This window comes from Pseudorasbora parva, chromosome 7, assembly GCF_024679245.1.
Source record: "Pseudorasbora parva isolate DD20220531a chromosome 7, ASM2467924v1, whole genome shotgun sequence".
Lineage (NCBI taxonomy): Eukaryota > Metazoa > Chordata > Actinopteri > Cypriniformes > Gobionidae > Pseudorasbora > Pseudorasbora parva.
In genome coordinates, this window is record NC_090178.1 from 35,340,359 (window position 1) to 35,360,537 (window position 20,179).

Below are 20,179 nucleotides of genomic sequence, written 5' to 3' on the forward strand. Positions count from 1 at the left end.
AAAGTGAGAGATGCAGTGAGAGATGCGTCGAGAGGTACAGGGGGAGTGAGAGATGCAGTGAGAGATGCATTGAGAGGTGCAGGAGAAGTGAGAGATGCATTGAGAGGTGCAGGAGAAGTGAGAGATGCAGTGAGAGGTGCAGTAAGAGATGCATTGAGAGGTGAAGGAGTAGTGAGACATGCAGTGTGAGGTGCAGTAAGAGATGCAGGAGAAGTGATACATTGAGAGGTAAGGAGAAGTGAGAGATGCAGTGAGAGGCGCAGTAAGAGATGCATTGAGAGGTGAAGGAGTAGTGAGAGATGCAGTGAGAGGTGCATTGACAGGTGCAGGAGAAGTGAGAGATGGATTGAGAGGTGCAGTGAGAGATGCAGTGATAGGTGCAGGGGAAGTGAGCGATGCAATGTCAGATGCGTAGAGAGGTGCAGGAGAAGTGAGGGATGCAGTAAGAGATGCATTGAGACGTGCAGGAGAAGTGAGAGATGCAGTGAGAGATGCATTGAGAGGTGCAGGAGAAGTGAGAGATGCAGTGAGAGATGCATTGAGAGGTGCAGGAGAAGTGAGGTGCAGGAGAAGTGAGAAATGCATTGAGAGGTGCAGGAGAAGAGACAGATGCAGTGAGAGGTGCAATAAGAGATGCATTGAGAGGTGCAGGAGAAGTGAGAGATGCAGTGAGAGGTGCAGGAGAAGTGAGAGATGCAGTGAGAGGCGCAGTAAGAGATGCATTGAGAGGTGAAGGAGTAGTGAGAGATGCAGTGAGAGGTGCATTGACAGGTGCAGGAGAAGTGAGAGATGGATTGAGAGGTGCAGTGAGAGATGCAGTGATAGGTGCAGGGGAAGTGAGCGATGCAATGTCAGATGCGTAGAGAGGTGCTGGAGAAGTGAGGGATGCAGTAAGAGATGCATTGAGACGTGCAGGAGAAGTGAGAGATGCAGTGAGAGATGCATTAAGAGGTGCAGGAGAAGTGAGAGATGCAGTGAGAGATGCATTGAGAGGTGCAGGAGAAGTGAGGTGCAGGAGAAGTGAGAAATGCATTGAGAGGTGCAGGAGAAGAGACAGATGCAGTGAGAGGTGCAATAAGAGATGCATTGAGAGGTGCAGGAGAAGTGAGAGATGCAGTGAGAGGTGCAGTAAGAGATGCATCGAGAGGTGTAGGAGAAGTGAGAGATGCAGTGAGAGGTGCAGTAAGAGATGCAGTGAGAGGTGCAGGAGAAGTGAGAGATGCATTGAGAGGTGCAGGAGAAGTGAGTGATGCAGTGAGAGGTGCAGGAGAAGTGAGAGATGCAGTGAGAGGTGCAGTAAGAGATGCAGTGAGAGGTGCAGGAGAAGTGAGAGATGCATTGAGAGGTGCAGGAGAAGTGAGCGATGCATTGAGAGGTGCAGGAGAAGTGAGCGATGCAGTGAGAGGTGCAGGAAGTGAGCAATGCAGTGAGAGGTGCAGGAGAAGTGAGAGATGCAGTAAGAGATGTAGTGGGAGGTGCAGGAGAGATGCAGTGAAAGATACAGTAAGAGGTGCAGGAGAAGTGAGAGATTCAGTGAGAGGTGCAGGAGAAGTGAGGGATGCTGTCAGATGCAGTAAGAGGTGCAGGAGAGATGCAGTGAAAGATACAGTAAGAGGTGCAGGAGAAGTGAGAGATTCAGTGAGAGGTGCAGGAGAAGTGAGGGATGCTGTCAGATGCAGTAAGAGATGCAGTGAGGGGTGCAGGAGAAGTGAGAGATGCAGTAAGAGATGCAGTGAGTGGTGGAGGTGCAGTAAGAGATGCATTGAGAGGTGCAGGAGAAGTGAGAGATGCATTGAGAGGTGCAGGAGAAGTGAGAGATGGAATGAGAGGTGCAGTGAGAGATGCAGTGATAGGTGCAGGGGAAGTGAGCGATGCAATGTCAGATGCGTAGAGAGGTGCAGGAGAAGTGAGGGATGCAGTAAGAGATGCATTGAGAGGTGCAGGAGAAGTGAGAGATGCAGTGAGAGGTGCAGTAAGAGATACATCGAGATGTGCAGGAGAAGTGAGAGGTGCATTGAGAGGTGCAGGAGAAGTGAGAGATGCAGTGAGAGGTGCAGTAAGAGATGCAGTGAGAGATGTTTTGAGAGGTGCAGGAGAAGTGAGAGATACATTGAGAGGTGCAGGAGAAGTGAGAGATGCATTGAGAGGTGCAGTGAGAGATGCATTGAGAGGTGCAGGAGAAGTGAGAGATGCATTGAGAGGTGCAGGTGAAAAGAGAGATGCATTGAGAGGTAAGGAGAAGTAAGAGATGCAGTGAGAGGTGCAGGAGAGATGCAGTGAAAGATACAGTAAGAGATGAAGGAGAAGTGAGAGATGCATTGAGAGGTGCAGGAGAAGTGAGAGGTGCAGTGAGAGATGTTTTGAGAGGTGCAGGAGAAGTGAGAGATGCATTGAGAGGTGGAGTAAGAGATGCATTGAGAGGTGCAGGAGAAGTGACAGATGCATTAAGAGGTGCAGGAGAAGTGAGAGATGTATTGAGAGGTGCAGGTGAAGTGAGAGATGCATTGAAAGGTAAGGAGAAGTGAGAGGTGCAGTGAGAGATGCAATGAGAGGTGCAGGAGAAGTGAGAGGTGCAGTGAGAGATGTTTTGAGAGGTGCAGGAGAAGTGAGAGATGCATTGAGAGGTACAGGTGAAGTGAGAGATGCAGTGAGAGGTGGAGTAAGAGATGCATTGAGAGGTGCAGGAGAAGTGACAGATGTGTTGAGAGGTGCAGGTGAAGTGAGAGATGCATTGAAAGGTAAGGAGAAGTGAGAGGTGCAGTGAGAGATGCATTGAGAGGTGCAGGAGAAGTGAGAGATGCATTGAGAGGTGCAGGTGAAGTGAGAGATGCATTGAAAGGTAAGGAGAAGTGAGAGGTGCAGTGAGAGATGCATTGAGAGGTGCAGGAAAAGTGAGAGATGCCGTGAGAGGTGCAGGTGAAGTGAGAGATGCAGTAAGAGATGAATTGAGAGGTGCAGAAGAAGTGAGAGATGCAGTGATAGATGCATTGATTGGTGCAGGAGAAGTGAGATATTTATTGAAAGGTGCAGGTGAAGTGAGAGATGCATTGAAAGGTAAGGAAAAGTGAGAGGTGCAGTGAGAGATGCATTGAGAGGTGCAGGAGAAGTGAGAGATTCAGTGAGTGGTGCAGGAGAAGTGAGAGATGCATTGTGAGATGCAGGAGAAGTGAGATATGCATTGAGAAGTGCAGGAGAAGTGAGATATGAATTGAGAGGTGCAGAAGAAGTGAGAGATGTAGTAAGAGATGCATTGAGAGTTGCAGGAGAAGTGAGATATGAATTGAGAGGTGCAGAAGAAGTGAGAGATGTAGTAAGAGATGCATTGAGAGTTGCAGGAGAAGACAGAGATGCAGTGATAGATGCATTGAGAGGTAAGGAGAAGTGAGATATGCATTGAGAGGTGCAGGAGAAGTAAGGTGCAGGAGAAGTGAGAGATGCATTGAGAGGTGCAGGAGAAGTGAGAGATGCATTGAGAGATGCAGTAAGAGATGCATTGAGAGGTGCAGGAGAAGTGAGCAATGCAAAGCCAGATGCGTTGAGAGGTGCAGGAGAAGCGAGAGTGTAGTAAGAGATGCAGTGAGATGTGTAGGAGAAGTGAGAGATGCAGTGAGACATTGAGTGAGAGATGCGTTGAGAGGTGCAGGAAAAGTGAGAGATGCAGTGAGAGATGCGTCGAGAGGTACAGGGGGAGTGAGAGATGCAGTGAGAGATGCATTGAGAGGTGCAGGAGAAGTGAGAGATGCATTGAGAGGTGCAGGAGAAGTGAGAGATGCAGTGAGAGGTGCAGTAAGAGATGCATTGAGAGGTGAAGGAGTAGTGAGACATGCAGTGTGAGGTGCAGTAAGAGATGCAGGAGAAGTGATACATTGAGAGGTAAGGAGAAGTGAGAGATGCAGTGAGAGGTGCAGGAGAATTGAGGGATGCTGTGAGATGAAGTAAGAGATGCATTGAGAGGTGCAGGAGAAGTGAGAGATGCAGTAAGAGATGCAGGTGAAGTGAGAGGTGCAGTGAGAGATGAATTGAGAGGTGCAGGAGAAGTGAGAGATGCAGTGATAGATGAATTGAGACGTAAGGAGAAGTAAGAGATGCATTGAGAAGTGGAGGAGAAGTGAGATATGCATTGAGAGGTGCAGGAGAAGTAAGAGATGCATTGAAAGATAAGGAGAAGTGAGAGGTGCAGTGAGAAATGCATTGAGAGGTGCAGGAGAAGTATGAGATGAATTGAAAGGTGCAGGAGAAGTGAGAGGAGAAGTGAGAGATGCCGTGAGAGATGCATTGATTGGTGCAGGAGAAGCGAGTGATGCATTGAGAAGTGGAGGAGAAGTGAGATATGCATTGAGAGGTGCAGGAGAAGTGAGAGATGAAGTGAGAGATGAAGATATTTGAAATATTTTTGTTGAAAGCTGATGGCTGAGAAAGGCTCCAAAACGGCCTCCATTGGCATTCAGTACATTTTCACTGACCCACTCACAAGACCCATAAAAGGCACTAAAGACTTCGTTACAATGTCCATCTCACTACAGTGGCTGTACATCAGTGAGAGATGCGTTGAGAGGTGCAGGAGAAGTGAGAGATGCAGTGAGAGATGCAGTGAGAGATGCATTGAGAGATGCATTGAGAGGTGCAGGAGAAGTGAGAGATGCAGTGAGAGGTGCAATAAGAGATGCATTGAGAGGTGCAGGAGAAGTGAGCGATGCAATGTCAGATGCGTTGAGAGGTGCAGGAGAAGTGAGAGTGCAGTAAGAGATGCAGTGAGATGTGTAGGAGAAGTTAGAGATGCAGTGAGAGATGCTTTGAGAGGTGCAGGAGAAGTGAGAGATGCAGTGAGAGGTGAATTGAGAGGTGCAGGAGAAGTGAGAAATGCATTGAGAGCTGCCGGAGAAGTGAGAGATGCAGTGAGAGATGTATCGAGAGGTAAGGAGAAGTGAGAGATGCCGTGAGAGATGCATTGATTGGTGCAGGAGAAGTGAGAGATGCAGTGAGCGGTGCAGTGAGAGATTCATTGAGAGGTGCAGGAGAAGTGAGAGATGCAGTGAGAGATGCAGGAGAAGTGAGAGATGCAGTGAGAGGTGCAGTAAGAGATGCATTGTGAGATGCAGGAGAAGTGAGATATGCATTGAGAAGTGCAGGAGAAGTGAGAGATGAATTGAGATGTGCAGAAGAAGTGAGAGATGCATTGAGAGGTGCAGGTGAAGTGAGAGATGCATTGAAAGGTAAGGAGAAGTGAGAGATGCAGTGAGAGGTGCAGGAGAAGTGAGAGATGCAGTCAGAGGTGCGAAAGAAGTGAGAGATGCATTAAGAGGTGCAGGAGAAGTGAGAGATGCATTGAGAGGTGCAGGAGAAGTGAGAGATGCATTGAGAGGTGCAGGAGAAGTGAGAGATGCCGTGAGAGATGCATTGATTGGTGCAGGAGAAGTGAGTGATGCATTGAGAGGTGCAGGAGAAGTGAGAGATGCATTGAGAGGTGCAGGAGAAGTGAGTGATGCATCAAGAGGTGCAGGATAAGTGAGAGATGCCGTGAGAGGTGCAGGTGAAGTGAGAGGTGCAGTAAGAGATGAATTGAGAGGTGCAGGAGAAGTGAGAGATGCAGTGATAGATGAACTGTGAGGTAAGGAGAAGTAAGAGATGCCTTGAGAAGTGGAGGAGAAGTGAGATATGCATTGAGAGGTGCAGTAAGAGATGCATTGAGAGGAGCAGGATAAGTGAGATATGCATTGAGAGGTGCAGGAGAAGTGCGATTCATTCAGAGGTGCAGAAGAAATGAGAGGTGCAGTGAGAGATGCATTGAGAGGTAAGGAGAAGTGAGAGATGCCGTGAGAGATTCGTTGATTGGTGCAGGAGAAGTGAGAGATTCATTGAGATGTGCAAGAGAAGTGAGAGATGCAGTGAGAGGTGCCGTAAGAGATGCATTGATAAGTGGAGGAGAGGTGAGAGATTCAGTGAGAGGTGCCTGAGAAGTGAGATATGCATTGAGAGGTGCAGGAGAAGTGAGAGATGCAGTGAGAGGTGCAGTAGAGATGCATTGAGATTTGGAGGCTAAGTGAGAGATGCAGTGAGAGGTGCCGGAGAAGTGAGAGACGCATTGAGATTTGCAGGAGAAGTGAGAGATGCAGTGAGAGGTGCAGTAAGAGATGCATTGAGAGGTGGAGGAGTAGTGAGAGATGTAGTGAGAGGTGCAGTAAGAGATGCATTGAGAGGTGCAGGAGAAGTGACAGATGTATTGAGAGGTGCAGGTGAAGTGAGAGATGCATTGAAAGGTAAGGAGAAGTGAGAGGTGCAGGAGAAGTGAGAGATGCAGTGAGAGGTGCAGGAGAAGTGAGAGGTGCAGGAGAAGGGAGAGGTGCCGTAAGACATGCATTGAGAGGTGCAGGAGAAGTGAGAGGAGAAGTGAGAGATGCCGTGAGAGATGCATTGATTGGTGCAGGAGAAGTGAGTGATGCATTGAGAGGTGCAGGAGAAGTGAGAGATGCATTGAGAGGTGCAGGTGAAGTGAGAGATGCATTGAAAGGTAAGGAGAAGTGAGAGGTGCAGTGAGAGGTGCAGGAGAAGTGAGAGATGCATTGAGAGGTGCAGGAGAAGTGAGAGGAGAAGTGAGAGATGCCGTGAGAGATACATTGATTGGTGCAGGAGAAGTGAGTGATGCATTGAGAAGTGGAGGAGAAGTAAGAGAAGTAAGATATGCATTGAGAGGTGCAGGAGAAGTGAGAGATGCATTGAGACGTGCAGGAGAAGTGAGAGGAGAAGTGAGAGATGCCGTGAGAGATGCATTGATTGGTGCAGGAGAAGTGAATGATGCATTGAGAAGTGGAGGAGAAGTGAGATATGCATTGAGAGGTGCAGGAGAAGTTAGAGATGAAGTGAGAGATGAAGATATTTGTAATATTTTTGTTAAAAGCTGATGGCTGAGAAATGCTTCAAAACGGCCTCCATTGGCATTCAGTACATTTTCACTGACCCACTCTTAAGACCCATAAAAGGCACTAAAGACTTTGTTACAAAGTCCATCTCACTACAGTGGCTGTACATCAGTGAGAGATGCGTTGAGAGGTGCAGGAGAAGTGAGAGATGCATTGAGAGGTGCAGGAGAAGTGAGAGATGCATTGAAAGGTAAGGAAAAGTGAGAGGTGCAGTGAGAGATGCATTGAGAGGTGCAGGTGAAGTGAGAGATGCATTGAAAGGTAAGGAAAAGTGAGAGGTGCAGTGAGAGATGCATTGAGAGGTGCAGGAGAAGTGAGAGATGCAGTGAGAGGTGCAGTACGAGAGGCATTGAGAGGGGCAGGAGAAGTGAGAGATGCTGTGAGAGGTGCAGTAAGAGATGCATTGAGAGGTGCAGGAGAAGTGAGAGATGCAGCGAGAGGTGCAGTAAGAGATGCATTGTCCCTCATTTATCAATCTTGCGTAGAAACGGGTGTATATGTTGGCGTAAGATTATGCTTACACTCCTCTCACCACCTGATTTATGAAACTGTGCGCACCTCTGCAATTCAGGTGTACGCAATACTTGCCCTTGATAAATCCCGCGGCTGAAAACGATCGTCATTAGAATAACACGCCCCTATATATTCAAGTCTCCGCCTCCCGCACGCCCTCATTTTACGCCATGGACAAACAGAAGACAAACAGAAGGCAAAGAAACGAAACTTCTCCGACGTGGAGATCGGGCGCGTCTCGATCATCTCACTAGTCCACTAGTCAGGGCACTGATTAAGACATAAGTCAATGGGCTGACTCCCTGATCAGTGCTCTGACTACTGAACTATTGAGATGATTGAGACGCGCCCATCGAGACCATCACCATGGAAGTGGAAAAAAACCCCGAAATTGTTTTATTTGGGAGTTTAAAGAGTGGGATTAAAGGCGCTCACAAAAACAAAATATGGACCCAAATTACGAGTAGCTACTGTTAGTGTGGGGGTTGAGAAGCGCACTCCAGCAGTTTAAATAGCTGTTTGGATGATAAATTACCATCACAATGCATTATTTTACAGCACGTTTTGAAACAATTAGCATTTAATTTCGTATCACGGCGCATGTATACACACGATAGTGATGCTGATGTTATGTGGAGTAGCCTACCATTCATTCACATTAATAATTATACATGACAATTTGTAAGATTCTTCTTCTTATTATTATGATTATTATTCTTAATGACGCTTGTTATTTAGAATAAGAATGCCGTTTTTATTGATTTTATTATTATTTAAAAGAAGAAGGCCATTTTTATTATTTTGTCAGTCTGAATTATTTTAGTCCCAGTCCGTGCGCAGCTGCTGGGCCAGGCGCGGGCCTGAACCGTCAGGTAAAGCGCACAGGCTCGCGACTGGAGGATTACATATGCCTACAGATCAAACGCTTTGGTAAAGTCAAACAAATTAAACATTGACGTTCATGTTGCACAAAAATAAACACTAAATGTTGTTGTTGTGGTTTTTAACAGTGGGTCATAATATAGCATATCTTGTCAGTGCGTTTTGTGATGTTAGGAATTGTTTTTCTGCGCATTTTCCCACTAACTCAAACATGCGTACACCACCTCCTGAGCTGGCGTAGGATTTGAGCGTGCCGTACGCCAACGTCCATATTGATAAATCTCAAAGTAACCGTGGGTTTGGGTGTACGCAAGATGTACGCTGGAAATTTGGTGTACGCACTTTTGATAAATGAGGGCCATTGAGAGGTTCAGGATAAGTGAGAGATGCAGTAAGAGATGCAGTGAGAGGTGCAGGAGAAGTGAGAGATGCAGTGAGAGATGCATTGAGAGGTGCAGGAGAAGTGAGAAATGCATTGAGGGGTGCAGGAGAAGTGAGAGATGCAGTGAGAGGTGCATTGAGAGGTGAAGGAGTAGTGAGAGATGCAGTGATAGGTGCAGTAAGAGATGCATTGAGAGGTGCAGGAGAAGTGAGAGATGCATTGAAAGGTAAGGAAAAGTGAGAGGTGCAGTGAGAGATGCATTGAGAGGTGCAGGTGAAGTGAGAGATGCATTGAGCAGTGCAGTGAGAGATGCATTGAGAGGTGCAGGAGAAGTGAGAGATGCATTGAGAGGTGCAGGTGAAGTGAGAGATGCATTGAAAGGTGCAGGAGAAGTGAGAGATGCAGTGAGAGGTGCAGTGAGACATGCATTGAGAGGTGCAGGAGAAGTGAGAGATGCAGTGAGCGGTGCAGTGAGAGATGCATTGAGAGGTGCAGGAGAAGTGAGAGATACAGTGAGAGGTGCAGTACGAGAGGCATTGAGAGGGGCATGAGAAGTGAGAGATGCTGTGAGAGGTGCAGTAAGAGATGCATTGAGATGTGCAGGAGAAGTGAGAGATGCAGCGAGAGGTGCAGTAAGAGATGCATTGAGAGGTTCAGGATAAGTGAGAGATGCAGTAAGAGATGCAGTGAGAGGTGCAGGAGAAGTGAGAGATGCAGTGAGAGATGCATTGAGAGGTGCAGGAGAAGTGAGGTGCAGGAGAAGTGAGAAATGCATTGAGAGGTGCAGGAGAAGTGAGAGATGCAGTGAGAGGTGCATTGAGAGGTGAAGGAGTAGTGAGAGATGAAGTGATAGGTGCAGTAAGAGATGCATTGCGAGGTGCAGTAGAAGTGAGAGATGTATTGAGAGGTGCAGGAGAAGTGAGAGATGCATTGAGAGGTGCAGGTGAAGTGAGAGATGCATTGATGTAAGGAGAAGTAATCAGATGTAAGGAGAAGTGAGAGGTGCAGTGAGAGATGCATTGAGAGGTGAAGGAGTAGTGAGAGATGCAGTGAGAGGTGCAGAAAGAGATGCATTGGGAGGTGCAGGAGAAGTGACAGATGCATTAAGAGGTGCAGGAGAAGTGAGAGATAAATTGAGAGGTGCAGGAGAAGTGAGAGATGCATTGAGAGGTAAGGAGAAGTGAGAGATGCAGTGAGAGGTGCAGGAGAAGTAAGAGATGCAGTGAGAGGTGCAGGAGAAGTGAGAGATGCATTGAGAGGTGCAGGAGAAGTTAGAGATGCATTGAGAGGTGCAGGAGAAGTGAGAGATGCATTGAGAGGTGCAGAAGAAATGAGAGATGCAGTGAGAGATGTATTGAGAGGTAAGGAGAAGTGAGAGATGCCGTGAGAGATGCATTGATTAGTGCAGGAGAAGTGAGAGATTTATTGAGAGGTGCAGGTGAAGTGAGAGATGCATTGAAAGGTAAGGAAAAGTGAGAGGTGCAGTGAGAGATGCATTGAGAGGTGCAGTAAGAGATGCATTGAGAGATGCAGTAGAAGTGAGAGATGTATTGAGAGGTGCAGGAGAAGTGAGACATGCATTGAGAGGTGCAGGTGAAGTGAGAGATGCATTGAAAGGTAAGGAGAAGTGAGAGGTGCAGTGAGAGATGCATTGAGAGGAGGAGGAGTAGTGAAAGATGCAGTGAGAGGTGCAGGAGAAGTGAGAGATGCATTGAGAGGTGCAGGAGAAGTGAAAAGTTCAGTAAGAGATGCATTGAGAGGTGCAGGAGAAGTGAGAAATGCATTGAGAGGTGCAGAAGAAATGAGAGATGCAGTGAGAGATGTATTGAGAGGTAAGGAGAAGTGAGAGATGCCGTGAGAGATGCATTGATTAGTGCAGGAGAAGTGAGAGATTTATTGAGAGGTGCAGGTGAAGTGAGAGATGCATTGAAAGGTAAGGAAAAGTGAGAGGTGCAGTGAGAGATGCATTGAGAGGTGCAGTGAGAGATGCATTGAGAGGTGCAGTAGAAGTGAGAGATATATTGAGAGGTGCAGGAAAAGTGAGAGATGCATTGAGAGGTGCAGGTGAAGTGAGAGATGCATTGAAAGGTAAGGAGAAGTGAGAGGTGCAGTGAGAGATGCATTGAGAGGAGGAGGAGTAGTGAGAGATGCAGTGAGAGGTGCAGTAAGAGATGCATTGAAAGGTAAGGAAAAGTGACAGATGCATTACGAGGTGCAGGAGAAGTGAGAGATGCATTGAGAGGTGCAGGTGAAGTGAGAGATGCATTGAAAGGTAAGGAGAAGTGAGAGGTGCAGTGAGAGATGCATTGAGAGGTACAGAAGAAGTGAGAGATGCCGTGAAAGGTGCAGGTGAAGTGAGAGGTGCGGTAAGAGATGCATTGAGAGGTGCAGGAGAAGTGAGAGATGCAGTGAGAGGTGCAGGAGAAGTGAGAGATGCAGTGAGAGGTGCAGGAGAAGTGAGAGATGCAATGAGAGGTGCAGGAGAAGTGAGAGATGCATTGAAAGATGCAGTGAGAGATGTATTGAGAGATGGATTGAGAGGTAAGGAGAAGTGAGAGATGCCGTGAGATGCATTGATTGGTGCAGGAGAGGTGAGCAATGCTTTGAGATGTGCAGGAAAAGTGAGAGTTGCAGTGAGAGGTGCAGTAAGAGATGCACTGAGAAGTGGAGGAGAAGTGAGATATGCATTGAGAGGTGCAGAAGAAGTCAGAGATGAAGTGAGAGATGCAGTGAGGGGTGCAGGAGAAGTGAGATATGCATTGAGACATGCAGGAGAAGTGAGAGATGCAGTGAGAGGTGCAGTAAGAGATGCATTGAGAGGTGGAGGAGTAGTGAGAGATGCAGAGAGAGGTGCAGGAGAAGTGAGATATGCATTGAGACATGCAGGAGAAGTGAGAGATGCAGTGAGAGGTGCAGTAAGAGATGCATTGAGAGGTGAAGGAGTAGTGAGAGATGCAGTGAGAGGTGCCGGAGAAGTGAGAGATGCATTGAGAGGTGCAGGAGAAGTGAGAGAAGTGGAGAGATGCCGTGAGAGATGCATTGATTGGTGCAGGAGAAGTGAGATATGGATTGAGAGGTGCAGGAGAAGTGAGAGATGCATTGAGAGGTGCAGGAGAAGTGAGAGGTGCAGTAAGAGATGCATTGAGAGGTGCAGGGGAAGAGAGAGGAGAAATGAGAGATGCAGTAAGAGATGCATTGAGAGGTGCAGGGGAAGTGAGAGATGCATTGAGAGGTGCAGGAGAAGTGAGAGGAGAAGTGAGAGATGCCGTGAGAGATGCATTGATTGGTGCAGGAGAAGTGAGTGATGCATTGAGAAGTGGAGGAGAAGTAAGATATGCATTGAGAGGTGCAGGAGAAGTGAGAGATGCATTGAGACGTGCAGGAGAAGTGAGAGATGCCGTGAGAGATGCATTGATTGGTGCAGGAGAAGTGAATGATGCATTGAGAAGTGGAGGAGAAGTGAGATATGCATTGAGAGGTGCAGGAGAAGTTAGAGATGAAGTGAGAGATGAAGATATTTGTAATATTTTTGTTGAAAGCTGATGGCTGAGAAATGCTACAAAACGGCCTCCATTGGCATTCAGTACATTTTCACTGACCCACTCTTAAGACCCATAAAAGGCACTAAAGACTTTGTTACAAAGTCCATCTCACTACAGTGGCTGTACATCAGTGAGAGATGCGTTGAGAGGTGCAGGAGAAGTGAGAGATGCAGTGAGAGATGCATTGAGAGGTGCAGGAGAAGTGAGAGATGCATTGAAAGGTAAGGAAAAGTGAGAGGTGCAGTGAGAGATGCATTGACAGGTGCAGGTGAAGTGAGAGATGCATTGAAAGGTAAGGAAAAGTGAGAGATGCAGTGAGAGATGCATTGAGAGGTGCAGGAGAAGTGAGAGATGCAGCGAGAGGTGCAGTAAGAGATGCATTGAGGGGTGCAGGAAAAGTGAAAGATGCAGTAAGAGATGTAGTGAGAGATGCATTGAGAGGTTCAGGATAAGTGAGAGATGCAGTGAGAGATGCAGTAAGAGATGCAGTGAGAGGTGCAGGAGAAGTGAGAGATGCAGGGAAAGATGCAGTAAGAGATGCAGTGAGAGGTGCAGGAGAAGTGAGAGATGCATTGAGAGATGCATTGAGAGGCGCAGGAGAAGCGAGAGATGCAGTTAGAGATGTATTGAGAGGTAAAGAAAAGTGAGAGATGCATTGAGAGGTGCAGGAGAAGTGAGAGATGTATTGAGAGGTGCAGAAGAAATGAGAGATGCAGTGAGAGATGTATTGAGAGGTAAGGAGAAGTGAGAGATGCCATGAGAGATGCAAGAGAAGTGAGATATGCATTGAGAGGTGCAGGTGAAGTGAGAGATGCATTGAAAAGGTAAGGAGAAGTGAGAGGTGCAGTGAGAGATGCATTGAGAGGTGCAGGAGAAGTGAGGTGCAGGAAAAGTGAGAAATGCATTGAGAGGTGCAGGAGAAGTGAGAGATGCCGTGAAAGGTGCAGGTGAAGTGAGAGGTGCGGTAAGAGATGCATTGAGAGGTGCAGGAGAAGTGAGGTGCAGGAAAAGTGAGAAATGCATTGAGAGGTGCAGGAGAAGTGAGAGATGCAGTGAGAGGTGCAGTAGAAGTGAGAGATGCATTGAAAGGTAAGGAGAAGTGAGAGAAAATAAAAATAAAAATAAACCTTGGGAGAAACCAGACTCAGTCGGGGTGCCAGTTCTCCTCTGGCCTATTAACACACCGTGTAAGATTATTATTCTGGCAACCTTACAGGTCGGAAATCATATTAGATCGGATTATTCAAAATTTTCAGGGTATCACGAAGTGAGAGATGCATTGAAGTGAGATGCATTGAGAGGAGCAGGAGAAGTGAGAGATGAAGTTAGAGATGCAGTGAGAGGTGCAGTAAAAGTTGCATTGAGTGGTGGAGGAGTAGTGAGAGATGCAGTGAGAGGTGCAGTAAGAGATGCATTGAGAGGTGCAGGAGAAGTGAGATATGCATTGAGAGGTGCAGGAGAAGTGAGAGATGTATTGAGAGGTACAGGAGAACAGAGAGATGCATTGAAAGGTAAGGAGAAGTGAGAGGTGCAGTGAGAGATGCATTGTGATGTGGAGGAGAACTGAGGTGCAGTAATAGATGCATTGAGAGGTGCAGGAGAAGTGAGAGATGCAGAAGAAATGAGAGATGCAGTGAGAGATGTAATGAGAGGTAAGGAGAAGTGAGAGATGCCGAGAGAGATGCATTGATTAGTGCAGGAGAAGCTAGAGATGCAGTGAGCAGTGCAGTGAGAGATGCATTGAGAGGTGCAGGAGAAGTGAGAGATGCAGCGAGAGGTGCAGTAAGAGATGCATTGAGAGGTTCAGGATAAGTGAGAGATGCAGTAAGAGATGCAGTAACAGATGCAGTGAGAGGTGCAGGAGAAGTGAGAGATGCAGGGAGAGATGCAGTGAGAGGTGCAGGAGAAGTGAGAGATGCAGTTAGAGATGTATTGAGAGGGAAGGAAAAGTGAGAGATGCATTGAGAGATGCATTGAGAGGCGCAGGAGAAGCGAGAGATGCAGTAAGAGATGCAGTTAGAGGTGCAGGAGAAATGAGAGGTGCAGTAAGAGATGCATTGAGAGGTTCAGGATAAGTGAGAGATGCAGTGAGAGATGCAGTAAGAGATGCAGTGAGAGGTGCAGGAGAAGTGAGAGATGCAGGGAAAGATGCAGTAAGAGATGCCGTGAGAGGTGCAGGAGAAGTGAGAGATGCAGTTAGAGATGTATTGAGAGGTAAGGAAAAGTGAGAGATGCATTGAGAGGTGCAGGAGAAGTGAGAGATGCAGCGAGAGGTGCAGTAAGAGATGCATTGAGGGGTGCAGGAAAAGTGAAAGATGCAGTAAGAGATGCAGTGAGAGGTGCAGGAGTAGTGAGAGATGCATTGAGAGGTTCAGGATAAGTGAGAGATGCAGTGAGAGATGCAGTAAGAGATGCAGTGAGAGGTGCAGGAGAAGTGAGAGATGCAGGGAAAGATGCAGTAAGAGATGCAGTGAGAGGTGCAGGAGAAGTGAGAGATGCATTGAGAGATGCATTGAGAGGCGCAGGAGAAGCGAGAGATGCAGTTAGAGATGTATTGAGAGGGGCAGGAGAAGTGAGAGATGCATTGAGAGGTGCAGAAGAAATGAGAGATGCAGTGAGAGATGTATTGAGAGGTAAGGAGAAGTGAGAGATGCCATGAGAGATGCAAGAGAAGTGAGATATGCATTGAGAGGTGCAGGAGAAGTGAGAGATGCATTGAAAAGGTAAGGAGAAGTGAGAGGTGCAGTGAGAGATGCATTGAGAGGTACAGGAGAAGTGAGAGATGCCGTGAAAGGTGCAGGTGAAGTGAGAGGTGCGGTAAGAGATGCATTGAGAGGTGCAGGAGAAGTGAGGTGCAGGAAAAGTGAGAAATGCATTGAGAGGTGCAGGAGAAGTGAGAGATGCAGTGAGAGGTGCAGTAAGAGATGCATTGAGAGGTGCAGTAGAAGTGAGAGATGCATTGAAAGGTAAGGAGAAGTGAGAGGTGCAGTAAGAGATGCATTGAGAGGTGAAGGAGTAGTGAGAGATGCAGTGAGAGCTGCAGTAAGAGATACATTGAGAGGTGAAGGAGTAGTGAGAGATGCAGTGAGAGGTGCAGGTGAAGTGAGAGATGCATTGAAAGGTACAGGAGAACAGAGAGATGCAGTGAGAGATGCATTGAGAGGTGAAGGAGTAGTGAGAGATGCAGTGAGAGATGAAGTTAGAGATGCAGTGAGAGGTGCAGTAAGAGTTGCATTGAGTGGTGGAGGAGTAGTGAGAGATGCAGTGAGAGGTGCAGTAAGAGATGCATTGAGAGGTGCAGGAGAAGTGAGATATGCATTGAGAGGTGCAGGAGAAGTGAGAGATGTATTGAGAGGTACAGGAGAACAGAGAGATGCATTGAAAGGTAAGGAGAAGTGAGAGGTGCAGTGAGAGATGCATTGTGATGTGGAGGAGAACTGAGGTGCAGTAATAGATGCATTGAGAGGTGCAGGAGAAGTGAGAGATGCAGAAGAAATGAGAGATGCAGTGAGAGATGTAATGAGAGGTAAGGAGAAGTGAGAGATGCCGAGAGAGATGCATTGATTGGTGCAGGAGAAGCTAGAGATGCAGTGAGCGGTGCAGTGAGAGATGCATTGAGAGGTGCAGTACGAGATGCATTGAGAGGTGCAGGAGAAGTGAGAGATGCAGCGAGAGGTGCAGTAAGAGATGCATTGAGAGGTTCAGGATAAGTGAGAGATGCAGTAAGAGATGCAGTAACAGATGCAGTGAGAGGTGCAGGAGAAGTGAGAGATGCAGGGAGAGATGCAGTGAGAGGTGCAGGAGAAGTGAGAGATGCAGTTAAAGATGTATTGAGAGGGAAGGAAAAGTGAGAGATGCATTGAGAAATGCATTGAGAGGCGAAGGAGAAGCGAGAGATGCAGTAAGAGATGCAGTTAGAGGTGCAGGAGAAATGAGAGGTGCAGTAAGAGATGCATTGAGAGGTTCAGGATAAGTGAGAGATGCAGGGAAAGATGCAGTAAGAGATGCAGTGAGAGGTGCAGGAGAAGTGAGAGATGCATTGAGAGATGCATTGAGAGGCGCAGGAGAAGCGAGAGATGCAGTTAGAGATGTATTGAGAGGTAAAGAAAAGTGAGAGATGCATTGAGAGGTGCAGGAGAAGTGAGAGATGTATTGAGAGGGGCAGGAGAAGTGAGAGATGCATTGAGAGGTGCAGAAGAAATGAGAGATGCAGTGAGAGATGTATTGAGAGGTAAGGAGAAGTGAGAGATGCCATGAGAGATGCATTGATTAGTGCAGGAGAAGTGAGAGATTTATTGAGAGGTGCAGGAGAAGTGAGAGATGCATTGAGAGGTGCAGAAGAAATGAGAGATGCAGTGAGAGATGTATTGAGAGGTAAGGAGAAGTGAGAGATGCCATGAGAGATGCATTGATTAGTGCAGGAGAAGTGAGAGATTTATTGAGAGGTGCAGGTGAAGTGAGAGATGCATTGAAAGGTAAGGAAAAGTGAGAGGTGCAGTAAGAGATGCATTGAGAGGTGCAGTAGAAGTGAGAGATGCATTGAGAGGTGCAGGTGAAGTGAGAGATGCATTGAGAGGTAATGAGAAATGAGAGGTGCAGTGAGAGATGCATTGAGAGGAGGAGGAGTAGTGAGAGTTGCTGTGAGAGGTGCAGTAAGAGATGCATTACGAGGTGCAGGAGAAGTGAGATATGCATTGAGAGGTGCAGGTGAAGTGAGAGATGCATTGAAAGGTAAGGAGAAGTGAGAGGTGCAGTGAGAGATGCATTGAGAGGTACAGGAGAAGTGAGAGATGCCGTGAAAGGTCCAGGTGAAGTGAGAGGTGCGGTAAGAGATGCATTGAGAGGTGCAGGAGAAGTGAGGTGCAGGAAAAGTGAGAAATGCATTGAGAGGTGCAGGAGAAGTGAGAGATGCAGGGAAAGATGCAGTAAGAGATGCAGTGAGAGGTGCAGGAGAAGTGAGATATGCATTGAGAGATGCATTGAGAGGCGCAGGAGAAGCGAGAGATGCAGTTAGAGATGTATTGAGAGGTAAAGAAAAGTGAGAGATGCATTGAGAGGTGCAGGAGAAGTGAGAGATGCATTGAGAGGTGCAGAAGAAATGAGAGATGCAGTGAGAGATGTATTGAGAGGTAAGGAGAAGTGAGAGATGCCATGAGAGATGCATTGATTAGTGCAGGAGAAGTGAGAGATTTATTGAGAGGTGCAGGAGAAGTGAGAGATGCATTGAGAGGTGCAGAAGAAGTGAGAGATGCATTGAGAGGTGCAGAAGAAATGAGAGATGCAGTGAGAGATGTATTGAGAGGTAAGGAGAAGTGAGAGATGCCATGAGAGATGCATTGATTAGTGCAGGAGAAGTGAGAGATTTATTGAGAGGTGCAGGTGAAGTGAGAGATGCATTGAACGGTAAGGAAAAGTGAGAGGTGCAGTAAGAGATGCATTGAGAGTTGCAGTAGAAGTGAGAGATGTTTGAGAGGTGCAGGTGAAGTGAGAGATGCATTGAGAGGTAATGAGAAATGAGAGGTGCAGTGAGAGATGCATTGAGAGGAGGAGGAGTAGTGAGAGTTGCTGTGAGAGGTGCAGTAAGAGATGCATTACGAGGTGCAGGAGAAGTGAGATATGCATTGAGAGGTGCAGGTGAAGTGAGAGATGCATTGAAAGGTAAGGAGAAGTGAGAGGTGCAGTGAGAGATGCATTGAGAGGTACAGGAGAAGTGAGAGATGCCGTGAAAGGTCCAGGTGAAGTGAGAGGTGCGGTAAGAGATGCATTGAGAGGTGCAGGAGAAGTGAGGTGCAGGAAAAGTGAGAAATGCATTGAGAGGTGCAGGAGAAGTGAGAGATGCAGTGAGAGGTGCATTGAGAGGTGAAGGAGTAGTGAGAGATGCAGTGATAGGTGCAGTAAGAGATGCATTGAGAGGTGCAGTAGAAGTGAGAGATGCATTGAAAGGTAAGGAGAAGTGAGAGGTGCAGTGAGAGATGCATTGAGAGGTGAAGGAGTAGTGAGAGATGCAGTGAGAGCTGCAGTAAGAGATACATTGAGAGGTGAAGGAGTAGTAAGAGATGCATTGAGAGATGCAGTAGAAGTGAGAGATGTATTGAGAGGTGCAGTAGAAGTGAGAGATGTATTGTGAGGTGCAGGAGAAGTGAGAGATGCATTGAGAGGTGCAGGTGAAGTGAGAGATGCATTGAAAGGTAAGAAGAAGTGAGAGGTGCAGTGAGAGATGCATTGAGAGGAGGAGGAGTAGTGAGAGATGCAGTGAGAGTTGCAGGAGAAGTGAGAGATGCATTGAGAGGTGCAGAAGAAATGAGAGATGCAGTGAGAGATGTATTGAGAGGTAAGGAGAAGTGAGAGATGCCGTGAGAGATGCATTGATTAGTGCAGGAGAAGTGAGAGATTTATTGAGAGGTGCAGGTGAAGTGAGAGATGCATTGAGAGGTGCAGTAAGAGATGCATTGAGAGGTGCAGGAGAAGTGAGAGATGTATTGAGAGTTGCAGGAGAAGTGAGAGATGCATTGAGAGGTGCATGTGAAGTGAGAGATGCATTGAAAGGTAAGGAGAAGTGAGAGGTGCAGTGAGAGATGCATTGAGAGGTACAGGAGAAGTGAGAGATGCCGTGAAAGGTGCAGGTGAAGTGAGAGGTGCGATAAGAGATGCATTGAGAGGTGCAGGAGAAGTGAGAGATGCAGTGAGAGGTGCAGGAGAAGTGAGAGATGCATTGAGAGGTGCAGGAGAAGTGAGAGATGCATTGAAAGATGCAGTGAGAGATGTATTGAGAGATGGATTGAGAGGTAAGGAGAAGTGAGAGATGCCGTGAGATGCATTGATTGGTGCAGGAGAGGTGAGCAATGCTTTGAGATGTGCAGGAAAAGTGAGAGTTGCAGTGAGAGGTGCAGTAAGAGATGCATTGAGAAGTGGAGGAGAAGTGAGATATGCATTGAGAGGTGCAGGAGAAGTCAGAGATGAAGTGAGAGATGCAGTGAGGGGTGAAGGAAGAGATGCATTGAGAGGTGGAGGAGTAGTGAGAGATGCAGTTAGAGGTGCAGGAGAAGTGAGATATGCATTGAGACATGCAGGAGAAGTGAGAGATGCAGTGAGAGGTGCAGTAAGAGATGCATTGAGAGGTGAAGGAGTAGTGAGAGATGCAGTGAGAGGTGCAGCGAGAGGTGCAGTAAGAGATGCATTGAGAGGTGCAGGAGAAGTGAGAGATGCATTGAGAGGTGCAGGAGAGGTGAGCAATGCTTTGAGATGTGCAGGAAAAGTGAGAGTTGCAGTGAGAGGTGAAGTGAGAGATGCATTGAAAGGTAAGGAAAAGTGAGAGGTGCAGTGAGAGATGCATTGAGAGGTGCAGGAGAAGTGAGAGATGCAGTGAGCTGTGCAGTGAGAGATGCATTGAGAGGTGCAGGAGAAGTGAGAGATGCAGTGAGAGGTGCAGTACGAGAGGCATTGAGAGGGGCAGGAGAAGTGAGAGATGCTGTGAGAGGTGCAGTAAGAGATGCATTGAGAGGTGCAGGAGAAGCGAGAGGTGCAGTAAGAGATGCATTGAGAGGTTCAGGATAAGTGAGAGATGCAGTAAGAGATGCAGTGAGAGGTGCAGGAGAAGTGAGAGATGCAGTGAGAGGTGCATTGAGAGGTGCAGGAGAAGTGAGAGATGCATTGAGAGGTGCAGGAGAAGTGAGAGATGCAGTGAGAGGTGCATTGAAAGGTGAAGGAGTAGTGAGAGATGCAGTGATAGGTGCAGTAAGAGATGCATTGAGAGGTGCAGTAGAAGTGAGAGATGTATTGAGAGGTGCAGGAGAACTGAGAGATGCATTGAGAGGTGCAGGTGAAGTGAGAGATGCATTGAAAGGTAAGGAGAAGTGAGAGGTGCAGTGACAGATGCATTGAGAGGTGAAGGAGTAGTGAGAGATGCAGTGAGAGGTGCAGTAAGAGATGCATTGAGAGGTGAA